Source organism: Mustela nivalis (genome assembly GCF_964662115.1).
Source record: "Mustela nivalis genome assembly, chromosome: 1".
Taxonomy (NCBI): Eukaryota; Metazoa; Chordata; class Mammalia; order Carnivora; family Mustelidae; genus Mustela; species Mustela nivalis.
In genome coordinates this window covers 67,145,241-67,151,910 of record NC_139020.1, presented here as the reverse complement: position 1 = coordinate 67,151,910, position 6,670 = coordinate 67,145,241, and positions in this window count along the sequence as shown.

The following is a 6,670-nucleotide window of genomic DNA, read 5'->3' as shown; positions in this document are numbered from 1 at the left end:
TCCCGGGACTCCAGGATCATGACCTGAGCCGAAGGCAGTCGTCCAACCAACTGAGTCACCCAGGCGCCCTGAGAGAGAGAATCTTAAGCAGACTACACGCTAAGCACAGGGCCTGATGTGGGGCTCGATCTCACAATCCTGAGATCAAGACCTGAGCCAAAACCAAGAGTCAGATTCTTAACTGACTGAGTCACCCAGGTGCCCCTTGTTTGTTGAATTTATAACTGTTTTATGGGATAACTGAAATGCCTGAGAGGATCTGACATTAAATTTGTAAATGTTGATTTAAATATCTAAGGGTATTTAGTTAGGTCAATTTATATAGTCACTTGACAGAGGAATATAAACTTTTAAATTTATAAGTTAACAGAACATTAGTTCAAGGATGAGAGAAAATGATTATTCCTATTTTTACACTTTTGAACATATATATTTATGAATAAAACAACTGTGTTTATAAATGACTTTAAGTTGACATTTTTCTAACTTAAACTTAAATTAACAGGGGGACCTGGGTGGCTTAGTCATTAAGCATCTGCCTTTGGCTCAGATCATGATTCCGGGATCAAGCCCTGCATCGGGCTCCCTGCTTGGCAGGAAGCCTGCTTCTCCCTCTCCCACTCCCCTTACTTGTATTGTATTCCCTCTCTCTCTGTCTCTATCAAAATAAATAAAATCTTAAAAAAACACACACACAAACAAGATGGGATCGGGAGGGAGACAAACTGTAAGAGACTCTTAATCTCATAAAACAAACTGAAGGTTGCCCAGGGGAAGGGGGTAGGGAGAGGGTGGTGGGGTTATGGACATTGGGGAGGGTATGTGCTATGGTGAGTGCAGTGAAGTGTGTAAGCCTGACGATTTACAGACCTGTACCCCTGGGGCTAATAATACATTATATGTTAATTTAAAAAAAATGAACTGAATATTGATTCAGACACATGTTACTGTGTGTATTTCTTTCTGTGCTCCAAAATCTACTTTGGACCTTAAAACTCAATCAGTAGTAAGACACCCAACTCATCTAGGTTTTCTGGAGACTACTTTGGTTTCAAAACTGAGGGGCTTGGCAAACTGGGGCAGGAAGTCACCATTTTTGGCAGATAATCCTCTGGCCTTTGCAACAGCCCTGTAGCGACCTGGTATGAAATCTGTGTGCAGGGTTATCATTCCTATAACCAGAGGCAGCAGGGCTCAGAGAAGTTATTCATGGCTTGGCCATGATCATTATTTGTATTATAATTTATTCCCCTTTCTTACATCCTTTATCTACTTAATGTGATTGGTTGATTTATTTCTGAGGCCTTTCCACCCTTCCCAGTATAGAACTTGGTTTCTTTTTTCTAGAATGAATGAGTTTTATTTTCACAGATGAGCCACAATCTAGGATTAACTTCAGCGGTAATCCCTACAAATTCCTTTGTAGAGACATTCAGGGAGGCTGATTTAACCTTTGCAAGATGGGTAGAAATTAAAGTTATAAAGGTGTTCAGGGTGTGGATTACTGAGCATTTAAAAATAATTTTACTGATTATTTAAAATGTGTTACTACTTGGGTGCCTGGGTGGCTCAGTGGGTTAAGCCGCTGCCTTCAGCTCAGGTCATGATCTCAGGGTCCTGGGATCGAGTCCCGCATCGGGCTCTCTGCTCAGCAGGGAGCCTGCTTCCTCCTCTCTCTCTCTCTGCCTGTCTCTCTGCCTACTTGTGATCTCTCTCTGTCAAATAAATAAATAAAAATCTTTAAAAAAAATAAAATAAAATGTGTTACTACTTATAATAAACTTTTAAAAAAGATTTTATTTATTTATTTGAAAGACTGAGATCACAAGTAGGCAGAGAGACAGGCAGAGCAAGAGAGAGGAGGAAGTAGGCTCTCTGTGGAGCAGACAGCCTGATGCAGGGCTCGGTCCCAAGACACTGGGATCATGACCTGAGCCGGAGGCAGAGGCTTTAACCCACTGAACCACCCAGGCGCCACTATAATTAACTTTTTAATAACAGTTTTATTGGGATCTAATTCACATACCATACAACTGACTTACTTAAAGTGTGTCATTCAATGCTTTTTAGTGTCACAGTTCTACAGCCACTATCACCATCAATTTTATACTGTTTTCTTTAACCCAAAAGGAAACTTCATATCTGTTAGGAGTCACTCTCCATTTCCTCCCAAGCAGCTCTAACCAATCACTAATCTACTTTCTATTCTTAAAGATTTACCACCCCAATGTTTATAGCAGCAATGTCCACAATAGCCAAACTATGGAAAGAGCCTAGATGTCCATCAGCAGATGAATGGATAAAGAAGATGTGGTACACACACACACACACACACACACACACACACACACACACTGGAATACTATGCAGCCACCAAAAAATGAAATCTTGCCATTTGCAATGATGTGGATGGAACTAGAGGCTATTATGCTAAGCGAAATAAGTCAATCAAAGGAAGATAATTATATGATCTCACTGATACGAGAAATTTGAAAATCAAGAAGAGGATCATAGAGGAAGGGAAGGAAAAATGAAGCAAGATGAAACCAGAGAGGGAGACAAACCATAAGAGACTCTCAATCTCAGGAAACAAACTGAGGGTTGCTGGATGGGGGGCGGTGGGAGGGATGGGATGGCTGGGTGATGGACATTGGGGAGGGTATGTGCTATGATGAGTGCTGTGAATTGCGTAAGACTGATGAATCACAGACCTGTACCCCGGGAACAAATAATACATTATATGTTAATAAAAACAAGATTTGCACACTCCAGACACTTGATATAAATGTCATGACACAATATGTGATCTTCTGTGTCTGATTTCTTTCACCTGGCATAGTGTTTTCCGGGTTCATCCCTGTGCTAGCATGCATCCTTACTTCGTTCATTTGGCTGAACAATATTCTGCAGTGTGGTTACCCCACATTTTATTTATCCTTTCATCAGTTGATGGGCATTTGGGTTGTTTCTACTTTTTGGTGTACAAGTGTGTGTGGAGATGTACACTTTCATTTCTCTTGAGTAGATACTTAGGAGTGGAATTGCTGGGTCCCATAGTAAATCTATGTTTAATATATTTTTTTTTCTATGTTTAATATTTTGAGGAACTGCCAGACTTTCAAAAAAGGTTGCATCATTTTACATTCCCACCAGTGGGGCGTATTTCTACACTGCTGAAGTTGAGTCCAATTTCTCTACATGCTCCCTTACCTTATTACTATCTGTTTTTTTTATTATAGCCATTCTAGTGGATGTGAAATGGTATCATTGTGATTTTGATTTACATTTCCCTGATGATTAGTGGTGTTGAGCATCTTTTCATGGGCTTGTTAGCCATTTGTATCTTTTCTTTGGAAAAATGTCCCCACAGATCATTTGTCTATTTAAAAGTTGGGTTATGTGTTTTTTTATTGAGTTGGAGTTGCACTTTATATATTCTAGATATGTCCTATATCAGATGTATGATTTTTAAATATTTTGCACCATTCTGAGGATTCTCTTTTCATCTTCTTGGTAATGTCCTTTGAAGTGCAAGATTTTTCATTTTGATGATGTCCAATGTACCTATTTTTTGTTGTTGCTTTTGCTTTTGGTGTCATATTTAAGATATATTTCACTTTTAAAAGTTATCGTGATATGAAAATATTATTCATTATGTGATAAAATTAATGTTATTTGCATACATATTTATGTTATTTATTTATATTATAAAATAATTATGTATATAGGTATGTATAAGATATTTTATATTTTATATATTTTGTATACATACACAACAAGTAAAATATCTTCAGTTTATTTGTACATACTTAGTGACTAGAAATCCAGAAAACATGGCATGACCTTAGATTCAAATGCTGTTGAAGAAGAGAAGCATTTTCTTTTTCTTTCTTTTTTTCACTTAACTAGATTACTAATAATGGACTACTAATAAAGAGTAATTATTATAAAAGAGTATGGTTAAGGAACAACCAAATGGAAGAGATACTCAGGGCCAGGTACAGAGAACAGGGCATGAAGTTTGCATGCCCTCATTGGGCACACACCACTCTCCCAGCACAGCTGTGTTTGCCAACCTGGGCGCTCTCCAAATTCTGTGCTTTGGGTGTTTGTTAAAGAGGCATTTTCTATCTGGGGCAATTGCTTTAGAAGTCGGAGGAGGTGGGATAGGATTCAGGGTTGGATTTTATCCATGTGAATGGCAACCCTGTTTTAACAAGCACATTCAATTGGGGAAACCTTTTGTGAGCATCTGTGATATGAATATAATTTTCACTTGGAAGAGGGTTAAGCCCAGAAAGCACCATGAAGTTTTCTGAAATTAAGGCGGGGGGTGGGGGGATGGGAGATGGTGGAGAAATTCATAGTTCTACTCACAAGTACCGTGGGACAGAGCTTGTGAATTCTTTAAAACCAGAATCAGTAAGAAATTTGTTTTTCTTAGGATTGGACACTAGATGTCTCAGTTACATTGAGTCTGCAATGAGAAAAGAGGAATTTATAAAAAAGATTGTCATAGAAGCGTGAGCTATGTAATCTTGTATATGATGGAGATTTTTATTGGGGACATTGGAATTTAATTTCAATTAAACGTTCTTTGAAACCAGGCTACAGATAGTTATTACCTTTGAGATTCTTAACTAAGAACTCATTAAAATATCAGTAATATCCTGTCATTTCCTGGATGAGGAAATTAAAAGAAAGACATTTAGAGATTTGTTAGGAGACTCAGACAAAAGTTGAATGAGAAATCAGGGAAGAACCAGAAATCACCAGCTCCCTACATGTCCTTCAGAAAGCAGCTTTTTCCACTGAGTAATTTACAAGAAGATTTTTGTTATTAGGAAAAAAGAAAGTGTTCTAGATGAGACAGACACATTTAACGGATGTATAATATGGAGAGAGAAGCACTGGATTAGGAGGCCAAAGATATGATTTTTTAATAGCGAAATCATAGGCTTTTAGGTTCCAAGATGCCGTTGAATTCCTTCCATCAGGGCCTGGTTTTCCTCCAACCTCTAGGGGGAGTTCAACATTCTTTCCTGGAAGAACTCAAGAACCAATGGAATTCTCAGGGCCAATATACAACAATTCTGCTTTGTAACGACAAGTAAAATAAACGCATATCCATCAAACTATAAAGATGTTTGTCTACGTGTCTCTGAAATAATCTTGAGTGCCTCTACTGGAACATATATCATGTTCTTGAGGGAAGTGGGCTTGGGGGAAGTATTGTAGGCAAATGAGGACACAAAGAGAAAGGATGATAGAGACAGCGGAACACTGAAGAAGGTAGAAAAGAGGCCAAGAGAGCCCATGACGGAGATAATGATCCAGCATCCACCAGTAGGTCCCATGCCCTCTTCCCAAACCTGGGAGAGAGGGAAAAGAGTGGCACTGTGTGGATTCAGGGTGATCCCTGGCAGTGAGTTCATCACAAAAGGTACAATTCACTCTCTGGACCTCTGGTCCTTCCACTTCTCTCCTACTCATGCCCACACACCAATCCTGATCTCCTTAACATTCGCATGCACGTGCACACACACATATACACTGCATTCCAGGGTAGCCGTGGTCCTGCCTGCACAACTGCAGAGAACGGGTGGGAATAAAAGGCTGGTTGTTAGTCCATGGGCCTCTTAGGTACCTCATTTTTGGTACTTCCTGGGAAATCACCCCTTGCCCTCAACCTCTGGCCCTCCCAGGGTCATTGCCCACCCCCACAGGCCTCCGTCACAGGGCCATTTATCCAGGCTCGTGTGGGTGTGCTCTCGAGGTGGAGCTAGTGAGGGAAGTGGAAGGGTACTCAGTTCTGGTCCCAGACTGCTGAGTTCCACTAAGAAGAAACAAGTGATGACTGTTCTGCTAGGCCACACAATGAGCTGCTTTCTCCTAGAGCCCTGACCTTTACCCAGGAAGAGGCCGACACACTTATCAAGTCTCTACATTAGCTGGAGAGAATCTGTGGTAAACAGAGCAAGAAGGCCTTCATTGTCACCAACAGCCTCTAGAAGCCACTAGAGCTTTTCATGCAGAGCCCTTGGTTGCCTGGTCAATGGCTATCATCCAAATTTTACTGTGGAAGTGGATTATTTAAAGTTAAAAAATAATTTACTTAGCTGAATTTGGATTGGCCTGGATGATCGCCAATGACTGCCCATGGGGCCACATACTATAGAAAATGTGCTGGTTGCCCACCCACAATTCATGTCTTCTCCTTCCATGCTCAAAGAGCCCTGATTTTGTACAGTTAAAATCAGTGACCACGAATCAATCCCAGAGGATCACTTTTATCACAATCATGCCTTTCCTCCTTGCCAGGAATTGGTCTGGATACCTGTGGACTGTGGGCTGCTGAGAGGTAGAGAGAAAGTGCCGCCAGGCTGCCTTTTCTTCCTGCTTTCGGATTTGTGTGAGGGCCTGCTGCTCTGGCCATCTTCTGTGAGTGTCGGTATCATAGGCGGCTGACAGACGTGAATAAAGGCCTAAGTCCTTGTTGATATAACTGAGCTTTGCAACTGCCCACTTTGGGACATCTTGTTAAGTTGGTTTTTCTATGGATTTCTGTCCAAAGTGTCTTAACTGATACACATGGTTTTTCCCAGCTGAGCTAACATTATCAGGCATAACACAAGCCCTTCGGCAAACAATTTATAAACGCTCTGGTTTC